Genomic DNA, 19,244 nt, shown 5'->3' with positions numbered 1-19,244 from the left:
CACAACGACAAGCGAGTACAAAAGTACTCAACACCAAAAAATACCCCCGACTTACATGTATTTGCAAAGCGGATTCCCTCAGGCACATTGATTTAGAAGTCCGTGTTAGGGAAACACAGCTCGTGGGAAAAAAATACTTGCATGTTTTGACAAAGCGGATTCCCCCAGGCACATCGATTTTGAGGTTTTTTTTTATCTGTATTATAGTGACTTTCAACTCATTTGGCTGGTTCGTCACTTTTACTTCCATTTTTGGAAGAATGTCGGGAGTGAGAATTGAACTCGTGAACTTCAGCGTGAGAGGCATGGATGTTACCACTGCGCCAATCGATGCAAACATCTTTCCAATCTGTTAAGAAATGTTCGAGTTATAAGCATTCGAAATACGGGTAGGGTTAGCAGACAAATACGCAGATCAAATGTATGGGAAAAAAAGGAGTTGTTCCAGTTTTCATGAATTTTAACCGTTTAGAGATTAGCGAATTATAATGTATAGCATATCAAACAAATCTTAGAGAATTTCCGATTCGATTGGTATGCAAATCATGATAATTAGTTCACAGTGAAAATAATTATTAACGTTAACTTTATTTCATAAAAAATTCCCAGGGGAACTGGCAGATTATTTTTCAGCAACGATTAGATTTTTCCAGATTGTCCTCGATACTCGAAGCCCACAAGTGGTTATTGCTAACTCGATAACCACCTGTTAATAACACTTGATTTAAAAATTTTGGGTCACAGTGTTACATGGATAGAAAACATTAAAATAAACTCTTTCGCATGAATGTATTTTCCAATTCCCAGGGGAACTTGCAGATTATTTTTCAGCAACGATTGAATCTTTCCGGAATTTTCTCGATGGTGTATGGCATCCAAACGAAAATTCTCCTTTCAGTTTGGCCTGCAAAAAACTTTTCTGGACTTTAATCCATCAAATTTGGAGCCCTGAAAAGGGCCGTTGATTATATTCTAAGCTAATATAGCACGCTCTCCTCGGATACGATGGGCCAGCTGGATGTCCTTGGGCATGATGTAACGCGTTTTGCATGGAGAGCACACAAATTGGTATCTTCGAATAAGCCTCCTGCAGCGTAATAACCGCGGAACTTTGGAAGCGCAAGTCGGTTTTGAAGTACTGAGCAATTCCACAAACCAAATGCTTCAAAGGTAGCTTGCGGATCAGCAATTCGGTCGACTTCTGATAGCGACGAATTTCATGCGAAGTTCCCGGTCGATAGCGATGTGGCTTCTTCACGCTTCCTGCGACTGGTGCGCTTATCCGAGCTACTTTCGTGGTGCCTTACCACCGAAAGACTAACGAGCTGTCTACCGAAAGACTAACGAGCCGAAACTGCCGATGAAACGAGTCCTCACGGTGCGAGAGTAGAGTAAGAAATGAACGAAATGATGATGATGATGTTGGATTAAAGAGACTTTAAACTTTTCAGTTCATTCACCTCTAAAAAGCGGAAAGAAAAATGAACGGGTTTAGATTCTATACTTTTATGGTTTATAAAATGACGCTTCCTTTGCTTTCGTTCATTTCTTACTCTACTCTCGCACCGTGAGGACTCGAGCTCGTTAGTCTTTCGCAGACAGCTCGTTAGTCTTTCGGTGGTAAGGCACACGAAAGCAGCTCGGATAAGCGCACCAGTTGCAGGATAGCTGAAGAAGCCACATCGCTATCGACCGGGAACTTCGCATGAAATTCGTCGCTATCAGAAGTCGACCGAATTGCTGATCCGCAAGCTACCTTTGCAGCATTTGGTTCGTGGAATTGCTCAGGACTTCAAAACCGACTTGCGCTTCCAAAGTTCCGCGGTTATGACGCTGCAGGAGGCTTATTCGAAGATACCAATTTATGTGCTCTCCACGCAAAACGCGTCACATCATGCCCAAGGACATCCAGCTGGCCCATCGTATCCGAGGAGAGCGTGCTATATTAGCTTAGCATATAACCAACGCCCTTTTCAGGGCTCCAAATTTGATGGATTAGAGTTCAGAAAAGTTTTTTACAGGCCGAACTGAAAGGAGCATTTAGCGAAAATCGTGGTGTCGATGATAATTCGATACCGATAGGTGTCATGGATATGGATTTCATAATGAAGAATATGAAATACATGACATGATGTAGTGAATATATCCGAAGAAATCACTTTGGTGGAACTGCATTATAAAATTATTTGTGTACGAATGCCGCAATCGATAGTCGACTCTAATTTGCGCTGGGTAATTTCCTCAGAGGACTCGATTCCTCTCTTCCTTTTTTTAATTTTTTCATAATCTTTTTCTGGCAAAACGATGTGGTATGAATCACATTATTTGAATGATAGAATGGAGAAGTTTTCTGCCAATTTCCTTCAACCTCCAAACATATCTTTCTCTCGTTTGTCGTTTTCGCGTTCGCTAATCCTTTCTCACAACACCCATTTCTCGTTTGAGAAATTGTTGAGTAAACATTGTTTGCCAGTGCGCGTAGAGCGGGAATTCCTAAAGATTCATTGCACCTCTAATAAATTGCCGAAAGACGTGGTCTTACGTTGATCGCACTTGATTGAAAAAATCCAAAACGAAATGTATTTGGTCGCATATGAGTAGAAAGTAAATAATCGCTCGAAAATGACTTGATTTTCGCGATGTGAAACATTTTCCGTTTTTCATGTTATGCATCCAATATTGGATACGAAAATTTTCCACTGATGGGGAAACAAATATTCAGAAGCTTTTCTGTTAATTGCGATTGATTGAAAAATCACAAAGCCAAATGTATTTGGTTGCAGTGTTATATGGATAGAAAACATTAAAATAAACTCTTTCGCATGAATGTATTTTTCAATTCCCAGGGGAACTGGCAGATTATTTTTCAGCAACGAGAAAATTCCACGCGTGTATGTGTGTGGCATCACTCTCCTCCTGATGGATTCCCTTCTGGCCTTAGGTGCACAAACAGGCTCTTGGTGACACCGTTCATCAGCGCTTTCAAGATAAACGAAGTTAGCTTCACCACAACAGCGACAACATGCTCCAATCGCTGTTCAATTATAACTGAGTGGGTTTCCGAGCGGCGCACGCTTATATACCGATTGGTGATTTCAATAGCCTGTTTTCAAAGCAATTTTAAGGCTATTGAAACAAGTTTTTGGATGAAAAAGTAGCGTAGACATTTTATCTTTCGAATGAAGTGTTTATCATACCATTTCGTTCAGTTGTTTAAGAGCTATTAACGCTCAAAATCTTGATCTCCGGCGCAACGCTTTCGTTTTCGAAACTTTGATTTTACACCCCGGTATAGAAATGAAAGACGTAGTCGTACGTCAAAATCCGAGCAGCTACTCTATGCAACCATTTTAACTGAATTACTGAATTTCGTCGTTGATGGTCCGAGGTTGCAAAACACTTTTCACATTTTTCGAATTTTTATAACAAAACTACCCGGCAAACCATATACATTATTTCTAGTGAATATTTTGGTTGTTATATATAAATTAAAACTAATGTATCGAAACTGTGTTTGAATCTAACGTTTTATAAAACTAATCGAATTTGATCGATAAAATAGAACGAATGTAACCATTTTAACGAAAGCATGTTTGATGCTGATGCTGCCGACTATGACGGTGCGCATTGTCTTTCGATAAACACACGTGGAACGGGTAATTATGACTCGATCGGATTTCAGAATAGGGCTGAGTAATTGATCAGTAGAAGGATCAGCCAAAATCCAAACCAAACTATAAATGTGTGTATGAGGTAATCCTCGCGTTTGCCGGGATACCATGTATAGATTTTACTCATGAAGAACCAAAACAAATTGGAGATATAACAAATATCTTAACAATTTCGTAGACTGATAAATGCAACCACAACTCTAGGGTAATAATCAATTTCATGCATCATCTATGCTTCGCAACTGACATATTTTTTTATTATATAATTCAATAGCATTAGTGGAATAAATCAAATTACTTATTGATTTTTTAAGTTTTGTAAATAATTGAATCGTTTGTTTGAGAAACCCCATAAACGTTATTTTGACGTAGAAATACGTCTTTCATTAAGGGTGCCAAATCAGAAAACAGGTCACGTTTTTATGAAATAAAGTTAACGTTAATAACTATTTTGCCGTGAACGGATTCTGGCGATTTACATACCAAACGAATCGGAAATTTCCTAATATTTGATTGACATTACATTACAATCCCATAGTCTGTATATGGTTTAATTTGATGAAAATTGGAAGCATTCCCATTTCCTCATACATTTGTTCTGTCTACTTGTGTGCTTCCCCGAACAGAGCTGTCAATAACGAGCAACGAAGGGGAAATCGTAAGATGTAAAGTCTCCGTGAACAAAGGAGAAGAAGAAAAGGACACCAACTGGACAACACCGTTGCTGGGCGAGCTTAGTGATCCCCGATTTTTGAAATTGATCGTTCATCAGCTAATCGTATACTTTTTAGCAGTTTGTTATTAGATACGATTAATCGCCCTCCCGTGGCCGAGTGGTTAGCGTCATAACTAACATGCCGGGTGTTCGGGTTCGATTCCCGTTCTGGTCGGGGGAATTTTTCGTCAAAGAAATTTCCTCCGACTTGCACTGTGATCACGTGTATTCTAGAGCTTGCCACTCAGAATGCATTCAAGGCGTGTTATTCGGCATAGAAATCTCAACTAAGTACTAATAAAAATGACGCAAGTAATACTACGTTGAGACGGCGAAGTTCCTCTAGGAACGTTAGTGCCATTGAAGAAGAAGAAGAATCGCCCAAAATAATCGATTAATCGTCACACTGAGGGAAATAATTAGCTAGAAAGCCATTTGGAATCAAAAAAGTGTTCATTCCGCCTGAAAATCAACTATTATCTTTTACGCCCCCTTAAACTCGTAAACGAAGCTCAATTCGCATTGAGGGGCATTGAGTTTCGTTTATGAGTTTAGGGGAGCATCAAAGATAAGGATAGAATTTCAGGATAAAACTGCAGCAGCCGTATGTTTTTTTTTCTCTGGGTTTGGATCGATCAATCGACGTGAATTATTCGTTCGCTTCGATTTTTAGTTGCGCATTATTCGTTCGATTAATAATCGATTTCTGTAGGAAGTATTCGATTAATTGAATAATCGAGCGATTATCGGGGATCACTAGGCGTGCTGGACGGCGAGGGATCGAATAGTTTTCTCAAGGCAATGGGGGTGGAGGAGTAGTATGAGGGAAGAGCAATTGCAATCATTGCATCAAACTGACGCCATTGCATTAATGTTTAGAGCTACACAATTGTGTGGGAAATCATCAAGCTAAGCTATCGTCAGCTCACCAAGAAAATAAATGTTCTGGAATTCTGTCAGTGATTTGATTTCACATGACGGTATGAAAACTCTCTCAACAAAGAATGACAGTTAAGCTAATCTAGACTGGCAATATTAACAGAAAGGACTTCTGTTGAGAAGAGCGCAAAACAGAGATAAGTGTGTGTATATTTAGTTGCTTCAAGCCATCGATACATGGATATTTGTGTGCGTACGTGCGTGCTTTATAACCCATACGTAAAAATAGTGCATCTTCGCTACGCTGAAACCCCATTTGTAGTGATAAATATAAACAACGAGAGGAGATAGCGGGAAAGAATTATTTACGCTAGGGTATTAGTAATGAATCTCTGGTGAGGCAAGTATTCAGCTTTTTTTCAAGCAGCAGTGGCGTCTACTGGGCGGTGCGGAGGGAGCGGACCGCCCCAGGGTGCACGCTTTCAGGGACGCAGAATGAGCCGAATTCATATGAAGAAAATGGATAAATATGATTTCTGACGTGGGTGGGGGTGCAAATCAACTCTTCCGCTCCGGGTGCAAAATCTTCACTCTACACCACTGCCAAGTAGTTAACATTGTTTGTTTTCTGTTGTCATAAAGGGTTCGTTCGTCCTTTGACATTGCATCAATGCATTGAACTGACGCTATGGTGAAGCAGGTGTTTAGGTTGTGCACCAAAAAATTATTTGGGGTATACTAAGTTATTCAATAAGTTATAATAAGTCATTAATTTATTTGGGTTCGCGTGCAGATAGAGTTTATTTCGCTTATTTAATCACCAAGAAAGTAAATGTCGTTCTGGAATTTTGTATGTGATTTGGTTTCGCTTGCCATTAGCAAATCTTTCTCCACTAAGGATGAAGCTGCGCTTATCTCGAGCATTGTTCTGCGAGCACAAGAATGAATCATCAAACAATTATCGTCAAATGATTCTACAATAAAACAGGAAGTGGGTTATATCTATGGTATAACCGCAAGGGTGACGTAGGACTATCGTTGATTTAGAGATCATTCGTATGAAGTTGAATCTGAATTCATTCTGAATGAATGAATATTTGGAGAACTTCGAAAACGAGAGCGTTACGTTGGAGGCACAAGGTTTTTTGCATCCAATATTGGATACGGAAATTTCCTACTGATGGGGAAGAATAATCTTCAGGAGCTATCCTGTTGATTGCGATTGATTGAAAAATCAGAAAACCTAATGTATTTGGTCACAGTGTTACATGGATAGAAAACATTCAAATAAACTCTTTCACATGAATGTATTTTTAAATTCCTAGAGGAACTGGCAGATTATTTTCCGGATCTTTCTCGATCCAAACGGAAAGAATTCCGTGCGTGTATGTGTGTGTGTGTAGCGGCTGCTTCGAGATCTTCCCGGGGAACCGTTTGTAGCATCACTCTCCTCCTGATGGATTCCCTTCTGGCCTAAGGTGCACAAACAGGCTCTTGGTGACACCGTTCATCCGCGCTTTCATGATAAATGAAGAGCTTCACCACAACAGCGACAACATGCTCCAATCGCTGTTCAATTATAACTGAGTGGGTTTCCGAGCGGCGCACGCTTATATACCGATTGGTGATTTCAATAGCCTGTTTTCAAAGCAAATTTAAGACTATTGAAACAAGTTTTTGGATCAGAAAGTAACAAGTATAGAACGCGTAGACATTTTATCTTTCGAATGAAGTGTTTATCATACCATTTCGCTCAGTTCAGATTTAAAAATATCCACTATCTTCCTCCACAACGTATTTTTGTATTCCTTATGCATTAAGAATAAAACAATCAAATTCATCTAACGCCCCCTCCGTCCCTTCTCCTTCCTGCTTCAATGCGGCTTGCATGCAGCGATCTTTGAGGATTTGTTTGACTTTTGCTTTCGGGCAGCCACACCAGTAGTAGTAGCAGCTTTCTTCTTGCTGGTCGCCTTCTTCACAGCAGCAAGTTTGTTTTTTTTCAGCAGTCATTATTCCAAAATGATCTAACCGCCGTACAATTATAATTGAGTGGATTTCTGAGCTGGCACCTGCTTAGATATAGATTTTTGTGATTTCAATAGCTTGCTTTCAAAGCAATTTTTGAGCTATTGAAACCATTTCTTTCAATCGGCGTAGAGGTTTTATTGCTCAAAATCCTGTTTCTCCAATGTAACACTCCCTTTCTCGAAGCTTTGAACTTACACCCCAGTAGAGAAATGAAAGATGTAGTCCGACGTCAAAATTATTTTCACATAAAATGTCTTTAAAAAATGTCATGCTAAAAATTTCTACATATTTCAATACTTCCCCTTGGTTCACCGTGACTGGTTCGCGCTGACATAAGGGTGATCACAACAAACGCAAGCTGGCTCCTCTCAGGTATGGGCGAAATCGGATCGAAATTCGTTCAACAGCACTCATTCACAGATAAAACTCATCTTTCTATTCTCCGTTTATGCCTCACTTTATTTGAGACAGAAAACATTCACCTATCCTCTTCGCAAAGTTCATTCTCGAGTTTAACGGAAAAATACTATCTCGATTCCGCTCATCTATTCTCAGAGAATTTTGCATTCCCTCATTTGCCTCTCGGAATGACGTTAGATGGTGAGAGAATCAAATTGGAAACGTTTTGCTTGAGCCAGCGAATGTCTCTGTAAAATCATTCGTTTTTCACTCAATGAACAATCATTGATCCTCGATCGCGGCAGTAAAACATAGGTCGATAGTTGAAATCGAGTTTCTCCTGTGTATGAAACGATCTAAGCCAACGCAAAAGACCATATTAACGCAAGTTATTGGTGAGCGGGAAGGTAGATTCATGTGCACTTGAATGCTGAATATCAAATGAAATAAAATCATACATACACGCAGATTCAGTCTATTTCGGCTCACTCGTTATTTTGTTTCATGTGATCCTTTCGAAGGAGTATTCATTCATTGAATGTTGTTTTCCACTCTTTGGTTTTGTTATGTTCACTCTCAGTCCCGAATGAAGATGATCGGAGAATGAAAAGTGATTCATCGTGCAATCTCACGATTGTTGCTGCATTCTTTTCGCTATGATTATTCCAAGCAAATACAAGAGTGATTTATAATTAGGTGTGGAGAAATGAGCGAATGAACTTTTCCATACTTGGCTCCTCTCTCTCAGCTTGAGACCAGCTGCGCAACGCAGAAATAATGTCGCATCTTTGGTTTAGTGTTCAGAATGTTTCGCTTTCTAAACGTCGCTTGCATTCATTGCACCGTTGTACAATACACACTGTGTTAACATACCCGGTACAAATGAACCAATTTGTGAAAAAATACACACTGTGGCTTATCGACTCAATTAACGGTATGAATCGTAAATCCGTACGTTTTGTATTGTTCGGTGGATTTTCGTTGCTATCCAACGGACGGAAAAAATGTAATTAAAATGAGGTCCTGGCGGCCGCCCTGAATAGGCTTCGCGACCTCCCACTTGGCCGTGGACCATCAGTTGGTATCCACTGCTCTATGGTCATTGTGCCGTCGCGGCTTGAACTGACATTTTAATTCACAAAACAGCAGCCCGAATTGCACATTTATTTGCCATTTTTATCATGATGAAGAATATAACATATTTCTCCTAATAAATCTCCGATTCGGGCTGAGCGAACGAAAGTTTTCTAATTTATATTTTGAATAAACACATTTATCCAAAAATAGAAACGATGCTTAGCTTCTCGAATCCATTGCCAGAATACCCTTCTTTTAATGAGTTTATAATGGTTCAATGTCACCGATTCGATTCCGGCAAACTTTTGAGCGAGATGAAAACCAAAAAAAAAGCCGAAAATAAATCCGAGAAAGGACCAAATCACGAAAAACAAAATCGATTAATCTTTACCGGTCGGCTGGATTAAGTTTGATTTTCATCGAAAATTAATTACATGGCAATCTCATCAATCCGCGAAGCGTTCGGTTCAAATTAACGTGTAGCTTATTGGATTACTAATTTGTGTTCGGCCTGGCTGAACGAAGCATCTCGGCGAATGCTCTCGAGAGCATCGAAGGCTTCGAAAAAACGGCCATTCGAAATTTTTATGTTTGAACAATAGTGATTTAATGCATCGAGCTTCTTTCAGCAAATCACAGGACGATTCAGTTCTTCAGTAATGAAGCAATTTTCATGATGTTTCCCTAGCATCTTCATGTGAGAGTCCATAAAAATGCCGAAGGCTTGGGGCTTGAGAAAACATTGTTCTCGGTTATGATTGAAATTCGCAATGGTGGCCGCTTTTCATGGCTCTCCATTATGCGGTGGCAATGCATTGGCGGAACCGATTTGACAAGGTTTAAAGTGTTCACAGTTTGGTACCGTGAAAGGTTTTCCCATGGGCCGGAACAGAACTATGTTAAATTGCATTTTCGCGCACCAATTGAAATGCATTCTAAGTGGAAGGGAAATTAAATACACTAGGGTTTGGGGTGGACTTTAATATTTTATGTTCGCGAAGGCTTTCTGGATATCGTCTCACGACGATGTTGAATTCAATTTAATTTCCGATAACAGCCAGCAAGGTTAATTATTGGAAGGAAACACCAACAGATAGATGGAAAACCGCTTTTCGCTGCTTCGGCAAGAAAAAAAGACTTTCCGAACAACTATGTACATAGGCTTATTGAAATTTAATGCCATTATAATTCGATTAGGGTCGGGCCACAATTGTGCAGTATCCGATCCATTACCGGGGGGAGTTTGGCAGCGATTGACTCTCGACGCAATTCGTCAAGCATAAAAGATTCATCCGTTCGTCGTTCAACAGTTTGCAAATTACTTCCGTTGCATCGAGCGATGAGCGTGAATAAATTATGGTTGAACATACATTCCAAGGTGATGTTAATTAAAATGTTTACACAAGCCGGTACAACAATGGCTTATCAATATTGCATGCGTCGTGTTGAACCGAACGAAGACCATGTTCGAGTGGAAGCTTTTATCGGGTTTGATTGAACATATTGGCGGTCATAATTCATGGATTATCAATGTTTTCGGTGGAAAACGCGACATCGTTAAACGGCACATTATACTCAGATTAATAGCTGCCAACCAATATTAACATTCTTAATCATGGCATTCATAATGAATCAGGTTATTTGGGACTCACTTTGAAAAATGTTGAAACGCGTTCAAATGACTCACGACCTTTGGTGCGATTGAGCATGGATATCGATTCTTCGGGCATAACAACAGAACTTAATCGTGCTCAAATAGAATATCTATGAGCAGAATGCAAACCCCTAGGCATCTACTCTAGATTCTGGTTCGGAAATCACGGTTCCGGAACCTAAACGTTGAAAATTGATGTTCAAAATTTAGTCCCTTCCATAACACAGATTTTATTTCGAAGGAAAGATATGGTCAATCATGCACTATGACCCTTACACATGTTTATGTTTATTTTCAGTGCATTTATTATCCAAAGCGTGATACATTGCAGTTATTTCCGCCATACATAGACTCTGTTCACCCTACGTTTGAAGGATCACACTCAATTTTTTGTAACATTGTAACGCATGTAATAAGCAGCCATTCCATGCTGATCCGATATAGCGGTTCTCAGATTTTCTTGAAAACTGGTAGTTTTGCTCCCAATCACGAAATATGAGACCAGTATTTTTTTTTATTAGCCTAACCCTTTTCTATTTCAGGGTTGTCCGGAAAATCAAATTTTCCCCTTATAAAAAATGGCTTCAGAACTTTTGAACCACTGGACCGAGTGAGATAATCGACATATCTAATTGAAGCTGATTTTTCCAATGAGCTTTTTTGAAAGAAATATTGTACTTGCGAACGAATTGGATTCTAGTTCTATGTAAAATCGCATAGATCTAGACCAGGGATAGCCAAACGGTAGTCCGCGGTTATTCCGTTTCCGTTTGAATATTTTCTTTCAGATTGTTAATTATTTAATATAAACACATTCAGTTGTTCGACCATAATTTGTAATAAAGCAAGAAATTGTTTATCGAATTCTGCTCGTTAACTGGACTAACTTTTCAAACGTCAAAAAACATCGGGGGGAACGCCTATGATGCACTCAAAAAATACTAATTAAAAAATTTGGAAGCGCAAAAATATAAAAACTACACTGAAAGAAATGATTAGTAAATACAACGAACTTTTTGAAAAATGCAACCAATCTAAAGGGTGTGTCACATCAAATTGTATCACGGAAAAAACGCTGTAGAAATTCGCCCAGTAGACCGATCCTTTTGAAAATTTTAGACAGTAAAATAAAAACTATTGAACTACTTTTGGCATTTTCTTTTTATTCATACTTCGAGCCCAAGCCCGTATGCTCGCACCTTCCTCTTTACCCCGTCCATAAGGTTCTGTACAACGTCAGGTTGTAGTTTTTTTTGAATAGAAATCCATTTTCTCTTGAAGTCCGCCTCCGATTTGACAACTTTTGGGTTCTTCCTGCTTCATAATCGCCCAATATTTCTCTATTGGGCGAAGCTCCGGCGCGTTGGGCGGGTTCATTTCCTTTGGCACGAAGGTGACCCCGTTGGCTTCGTACCACTCCAACACGTCCTTTGAATAGTGGCACGAAGCGAGATCCGGCCAGAAGATGGTCGGGCCCTCGTACTGCTTCAATAGTGGTAGTAAGCGCTTCTGTAGGCACTCCTTAAGGTAAACCTGCCCGTTTACCGTGCTGGTCATCACGAAGGGGGCGCTCCGCTTTCCGCAAGAGCAGATCGCTTGCCACACCATGTTCTTTTTGGCAAACTTGGATAGTATCTGCTTGCGAATCTCCTCCGGAACGCTGAATTTGTCCTCTGCGGAGAAGAATAACAGCCCCGGCAGCTGACGAAAGTCCGCTTTGACGTAGGTTTCGTCGTTCATTACCAGGCAATGCGGCTTCGTCAGCATTTCGGTGTACAGCTTCCGGGCTCGCGTCTTCCCCACCATGTTTTGCCTTTCGTCGCGGTTAGGAGCCTTCTGAACCTTGTATGCACGCAGGCCCTCCCGCTGCTTGGTCCGCTGGACGAATGAACTTGACAAATGCAGCTTATTGGCGACATCCCGGACCGAACTTCTCGGATCACGTCTAAACTGCTTAACTACGCGCTTGTGATCTTTTTCACTGACGGAGCATCCATTTTTGCCGTTCTTCACCTTCCGGTCGATGGTTAGGTTCTCGAAGTATCGTTTAAGTACTCTGCTGACCGTGGATTGGACGATTCTCAGCATCTTACCGATGTCCCGATGTGACAACTCCGGATTCTCGAAATGAGTGCACAGGATTAATTCACGACGCTCTTTTTCGTTCGACGACATTTTTCCAAATTTACGAAAAATTGACAGTGAAGCATGGCCAACGCGATCTATACACTCTTATCTGATTATAAGCGAAAGCTGAAGATATAATTCCTAAAAATTAAATTTTTACAGCGTTTTTTCCGTGATTCAATTCGATGTGACACACCCTTTAGTCATTGTCCACCGTGTTAATCATTGATTTAGTCTAGAAGGAGCAATTGTTTAACTTATATGTCAAGCAGCACCATGATTCGAAAGCCGACTATCGGCTACATCGGCTACATGCACGTGTTACAATTATATCAAAACTGTTATCTCCGTATTGCCTTATGCAATAAAAATATTTAATGTGCGCTTTTCTCATCACAGTCTTCAGATATGACACACTCATGTTTACGTATGCTATCGTGTAAAATAGACTAACCTCTGGTTAGAATGCTCATTGAATCTGACATTCATTTTACATACCACAGTATACATTAAATCGCTTAAGTTGACATATTAGAAGTTTATATGCATGAAGTTTCGATTAAAAATCATATACAATGTCGATCGTAGGATTCATTGTTTACATTTAAAATCGTATAAAATGCGAAAACCACTATTTTATTTATCACTAACGGTTAAGTCTAAATCCGGTGTAACTAACATCGGTTTGATGATATACACTATCGTAAAATCGATCTATACGAAATCGTTCATACATATCAGGTTGATGCAGTTTGTAATTCGCATGAACATATTAATCAAATCAATGCAGTACTGCGTAAAAATGGTATTACCCCAACAAACATTAAATCGTATAACTTTTACATATGCTAGGTCGCATACAAATTCGTATCAAATAACAATCGTATAAAATATCAATGGAGCCCAAGGAAATTTGGTCTGCGTCGCCTATCAGGATTATAAATTTTATCAAACAGATTATTCCTGATTGGCACCTATCACGCTATAGCTTTCAGTTTACTCCTTCATCGGTAAGTAGTAGATAAGCTTGAAGTGAAGTATAAAAAAGGGGTATACCACAATAGTTCAAAATAATGGACGCAGTGGTTCACACCCAACAGGGGGAAAAGGGGGATATCCTTGATGGAGTCGTATATCGGGATAACTATCATCCTAGTATTGCGATATCCAGTATTATATACGCACATTCCATTCAGGTTATATAGCATCGTCGAGTTAAATCGCATATCAGTGTAAAAAGCATCGCATATCGTTATATACGGCTTTGAATGCCAATAAAGTATGGCATATACGTAAATAGCCTCCACTTTTGCGTATATATGCCAGTTATATGCATCATATATCATCCAAATGTGTCTTCGATGTATGTGTATCGCCTTCAATTATGGCTATTAATACGATTTTATGTTTGCTGGGACATGCTCTGAGAAATCTTTCTACAGTAAATCATATTATCGTAATTGATGCCATATTACATCGCATTAGGAATTTGACATATCAAGGTCCGTGATGTCGTATGTACAGTGTTGACGTCTGGTGGTGATTTAGGGAAGCAAATTAATTTCTACCAGATCAGCAGGCCTGAAAGCATCTTTAAATTGGTAAAATTTAAATGAAAATTTTTACTTTATGTTATTTGATAACTTAAAACACGTAGCACTGAGCCTTAATTGTCCACATTTTTATATAAATTTTGATACATTTCCACTAAAATACAACAGACGACCAGAAATGACGTATTCGATCGCATCTCTTTCGTATCATATTATATGTACGAGTTTTAACTGCTCTGAAATTATACTTCGGAACGCGAGATTTCCACTGCTCAACAATCCAAGCAATCGAATCCTATCAGAGCAACTTTCTTAATCATCGTCTCCACTCGTTTTAATCATTTATATCTCACTCCCGCTATATATATCAGGTTGTTTCAAAAGTTTTTACCCCCAAAGGCCAATCGTTTCCTAAGTGTTTGGCACCATGCTGAATAGCATATTCATCACAGTCTTAATACTTTTCGCACCGAAGAGACGCCTCATCTTGCACGGGCTGGTATACCCAGCATACACTGTGTCGTGCTGCGCTCATGATGCACTACCTATCGTGACCTATCGTATACACGAGACTGTCCTGCAGGCTTACGAGACTGTGCTCCACCTTGCGTTGCACCATTCGGTGAGCGCATCGCATGCAGCCTTTATGCGTGCTATCATACCTCTCTCACGCAACCCATTTGGTACCGTGTCATGCGCGTTATCGTATGCCACTCTTATGCAGGCTGCAAGACTGTGCTCCACCTTGCTTCCCACATCCGTGACCACATTGGGGGTACCCATTATGCTCTCGTTCGTACGGAACCACCAAATACAGAGTAAAAACTTTTACAACGTCCTGACACATCATTAATATCTCATAAAGATTCTCATACATACAAATGACGATTCGTGAGGTTATAATCATAGTTGACGTAAATATTTTTCGCCATTCGTTTTTTTTTCTATGTCTGTAATAAATCTTATATTCGTATGCCAATATTTTTTTTATTCTTATTCTTCTTCTTCTTCTTCTTAGCTTTAAGAGGGTTTAAACTTTTCAGTACGTTCGCCTCTATTTTTTTATTTGTATTTTGTATATGGTTGTCTGGCAAGTATGTGTATGCCAGTTAGGTGCATCATATACCATCCAAAATATTGGATAAATGATGATGTAACGGGTGTTAAATAAAAAATGAGAATTTTTTCAATCACATATAAAACATTTTTTTTCTTTTTCATCGATTTCAGTATTTTTTATTAATAACATAATGTATTTTCTTCAAAAAAAGACGGGTGGGTAATGTCGGGGACATAACCGGAGTGACGTAGGACTATACAAAGGGGACAGCTTTTGTTAAATATATATTTTAAATATATTGTTTTATTTTCTTCTCCTACGTGAATACCTACCTATCTACCTGAAAAATGGATTAGTTTACTGTTTACTCTTTATGAGTATGTTGATGGTTCTGAAAAGAACCTTTGGTGTTGTGTTTTTGTTATCACTCGATATTCCCATCTTGTTCGGTTAAACCTTCCTGTTTAGCTATTGCGTTTGCCACTCGCCACAGCTTTCACAGTTGGAAGATTTCTTCCCATCCAGCTTGTTGCCTTGATGAGCGCCGAACCGAAGCTGCTCTGTTCTTGATGCGGGTTTTCTGATTGTCGTGAGCAGCTTTGCAAGCCAACTCGAGCACTCCGACGGCCGAAACTCTATAATCGCTGTTAGGTATACTGGTGCTCCGGCACCAATCCGTTCGGCCTAGTTACCCTTGCGGAGCAATCAGTGAATGCGACCAACAGAGAACTGGAGACCTGCACGGTTCGAGTGAGACTTTGCCTTTCCCTTAACTTGTCCTCCTTTGTTACGTCCACGATGCCGATGCCGTACAACCACACGGGTTTACGGTTTGAAAGAAAATAAGATATTTTGTTGGGGTCCGCGTGTTTTTTTCACATACATTCACATACTCATCAGATCCTGGCAAACAAATTATGAAAAAATCAATTTGTGTTTTATTATTATTTTGGATAATGTTTTAGAAAGCATTGAACTGTATTTCCTAAACTCTTTTTTGGCAGGCTTAATGGCCCTGAAAAGCGCCTTGTTTTATGGAATGGTTCCAATTTAGAAAACTTAGTACTCGTGGTTTTGAAAAAAACCATTTCGAACGCCCTCGATGCCGTCTTGTTCTGGTTTTGCCACCAAAGCAGATTGTATAAAGAACAAACTTTTTTCTTCTGCTACCTGATGCCGTTTTGCGATTGCGCTGAAACTGCCTGTTGTCTTGATGTCCACCGAACCGAATGTGGTCTGTTCTGAATGCGAGTTTTCTTATCGTCGCGAGCAGCTTTTCCACTTCGGCGGCCGAAACTATATAACGCTAGGTGGACTGATGCACTGATACTAACGCGCTCGGCTTAGCTACCCTTGCGGGGAACTCCAGATCAACACGGTTCGAGCGGGATTTTGCCTTTCCCTTCACTTTTCCTCCTTTACCATGACCAGACATGGCTGCTTGGGTTGGTTTGTTGATGTGTTGTGATGTGAACCGATGTGGTGTACGGTTCGAATGAGAATGATCGTTACGGCAGCGGTGCGGGGATTTTTAAGCTGACTGGCTGGCTCGAGAATTACGCATGTGTGAGACTGCGATCAATGTTTTTTTTTCTTTTTTTCCTTTTTCCTTTCCAATCGTGCTTCATTCTATTTCGCTGCTGCTCTGGTTGCCCGTTTTGGTCGGTACGATTTGAGTAGCACAAAATGGACCAATCAAAAATGGGCACATAGTGCATTTTGACAATGCTTGATATTTGACAATTATTCAATTATTTATCTCAAGAAAAATGAAATGTTATTCGTTATGATAGATGCGTAGATATATTTCCTATCAATTGATGCAAAAACCTTTGCGATCTATTGAGAAATGCTCAAGTTATAAGCGTTTCAAATCTTGCATTTTTTCTTACTTGTTCAGTGCCTAGATTTCCATTTCACCCCCTATATCTTCCGGTTAGACGTAGTCCTACGTCAAAATGTCAGTGAATGTTTGAGTAAGGGCCGTAGTCTGCTGTTCGACGAATCTTTGTCGCGATGCTCTCACAAGAACGTTGTACGGCACTTACGTCCATCTTCCGGATACAATTCCGGATTCTTGTAGTCAGTTGCTTCGTGTCCTTGGCCTTCCAATTGTTTTTATACACTAGGGCACTGAGTGAGCCAAAGAAATCCTCTAGTTTGTTGGGTTACGATGTTTGATTGGGCACGAACGGTATCTTTTTCTCTCAAGATACGCCAGCGTCTTCTAGGCGTAATGGGAAGACGCCTTGTCCGGCCAAAAGACGTACTTCCCATCCGCGTGATGCTCGTTCAGGAACGGCAGTAGGATTTTATCGAGGCACTCTTCTCGATAGATTTGTTGGTTGATTGCCAGACCGCTCGGCTTAAACCAAGGCTTTGGAATGCCCCGGTTGGAAATGGCGATGTACAACATAACCTTTTTTTCAAACTTGTGCTTGAGCTTGTATTTCACTTCAGGCGGTGTGGATGACTTGTCGCTGGAGTAGTAATTATCATTTCTTGGAATATGCGTTTTGGACAGCGGAAAATAGCTTTCGTCGTTCAGAACGAAAGACGTCCCGCGGTATTTTTTGGTCATCCACCGACACTGTGATTTAACCGTCTCAATCTGCTCCTCCGTGTACTCCGGCGGACTCGTCTTCTTCCTGCAGACGATTCCTTCCATCTTGAGGGTCCGATGGATCAATACGTGGGAGCAGCCATATTTCCGACCCGCGTCACGCAGGCTGGTTGCGTCCTTGTTGTCAAACAGCTTCTTTAACGATGTCTTCCTCTGCTTCGTCATTATCGTCACCGGACGACCACTTCCGACCTTCCGCTCTACGTTCAGGGAACCCAGGATACGATATACCGTACTGACAGGTACATTTTCTTCCTTAAAATGTGCCACCGTAAACTTTTTTCCTTGCTGGAAATGCGTTTCGTAGAACCGTACAATGCGTTCGCGGAGCACGTGCTGTTTCGACGCCATCTTTGCTTTGACTAAACTCAAACTAGCAAAACCAAACACGCCTACTGTTTCTAGGGAGCCCAAAGAGCAATTTTCTTGGAGAAAGAAAATTTTACGCTCTTTATTTGAGTTACTGAAAGGTATTGAAAAAACCCTCATTTTTTATTTGACACCCGTTATATTCGCTGGTTATAAGATTTAATGTTTGTTGGGTTCTCCAATAAGTCTTCAACTGGTCCACTTCATCTATTACACAAATATTGTGCCAGCGAAATTCTTCCAAATCTAGTGCTAATCGAACACTCCAGACGGCACCGGCAACAAAGTACCAGCGCAGATGTGGATTACCAACTCGCCAATCATTCAGCAGCAAAGTACTTCGAGCGTGGAAGTGAACCCATCTGCGAATTGTGCCAGCATAAACAAGTGTCTAAGTTCGAAAAGTCTCGGATCATCGCCACACAGTTCATTTGCACCAAGTTCCGGTTTTTTGCTTCTCAATTTAATCGATTACATTTTGTATGTTGAAATTTTATTTGATGGAAACAGATGAACAAAACATAACCTTTTTTGCCATTATTTCAAGAACTGAACATACAATAATAATACAAAAGCAACCCGATATTTGTGAGGCATTCATGTATTTACTATAAAGGTTCCTTAATGTCGTCAGTATAAACCTACAGTGAAACACAGGGAATAAATATTGAGTATGACTTACCGGCTCGACAGTTGTCTGTTGTGAGAGGAAATGATGCTCAATGTATGGCTCACTAGTGCTGCCAGTATATACTATCAACATCACTATTATACTGTCAACTGCGAGGGATAGGACGTTGTGTCTTTCACGTACCTCACATCTTCCTTCTCCCTTATTCTATTTATGTTATTTTGAAACAGTGTAAATGGATTACAAAAAATGTACTGCTGTGTGCATTTTATCTGATTACAATCTCAACGGTCTATACTGATCTGCCTACTCTATCTATGATTTTATTCTTACCATTTGTGTAGTACTTGTAATACGGTTTATAATTCAGAATGGTGTTTTGTAACTAGCAAGATTTTGTAGAGGAACGAAAAAAAATGACGGCAAACTCTCTGGGTGATATCTATAAATGCAGT

Source organism: Toxorhynchites rutilus, chromosome 2 (assembly GCF_029784135.1).
Source record: "Toxorhynchites rutilus septentrionalis strain SRP chromosome 2, ASM2978413v1, whole genome shotgun sequence".
Taxonomy (NCBI): domain Eukaryota; kingdom Metazoa; phylum Arthropoda; class Insecta; order Diptera; family Culicidae; genus Toxorhynchites; species Toxorhynchites rutilus.
This window is presented reverse-complemented; position numbering follows the sequence as displayed.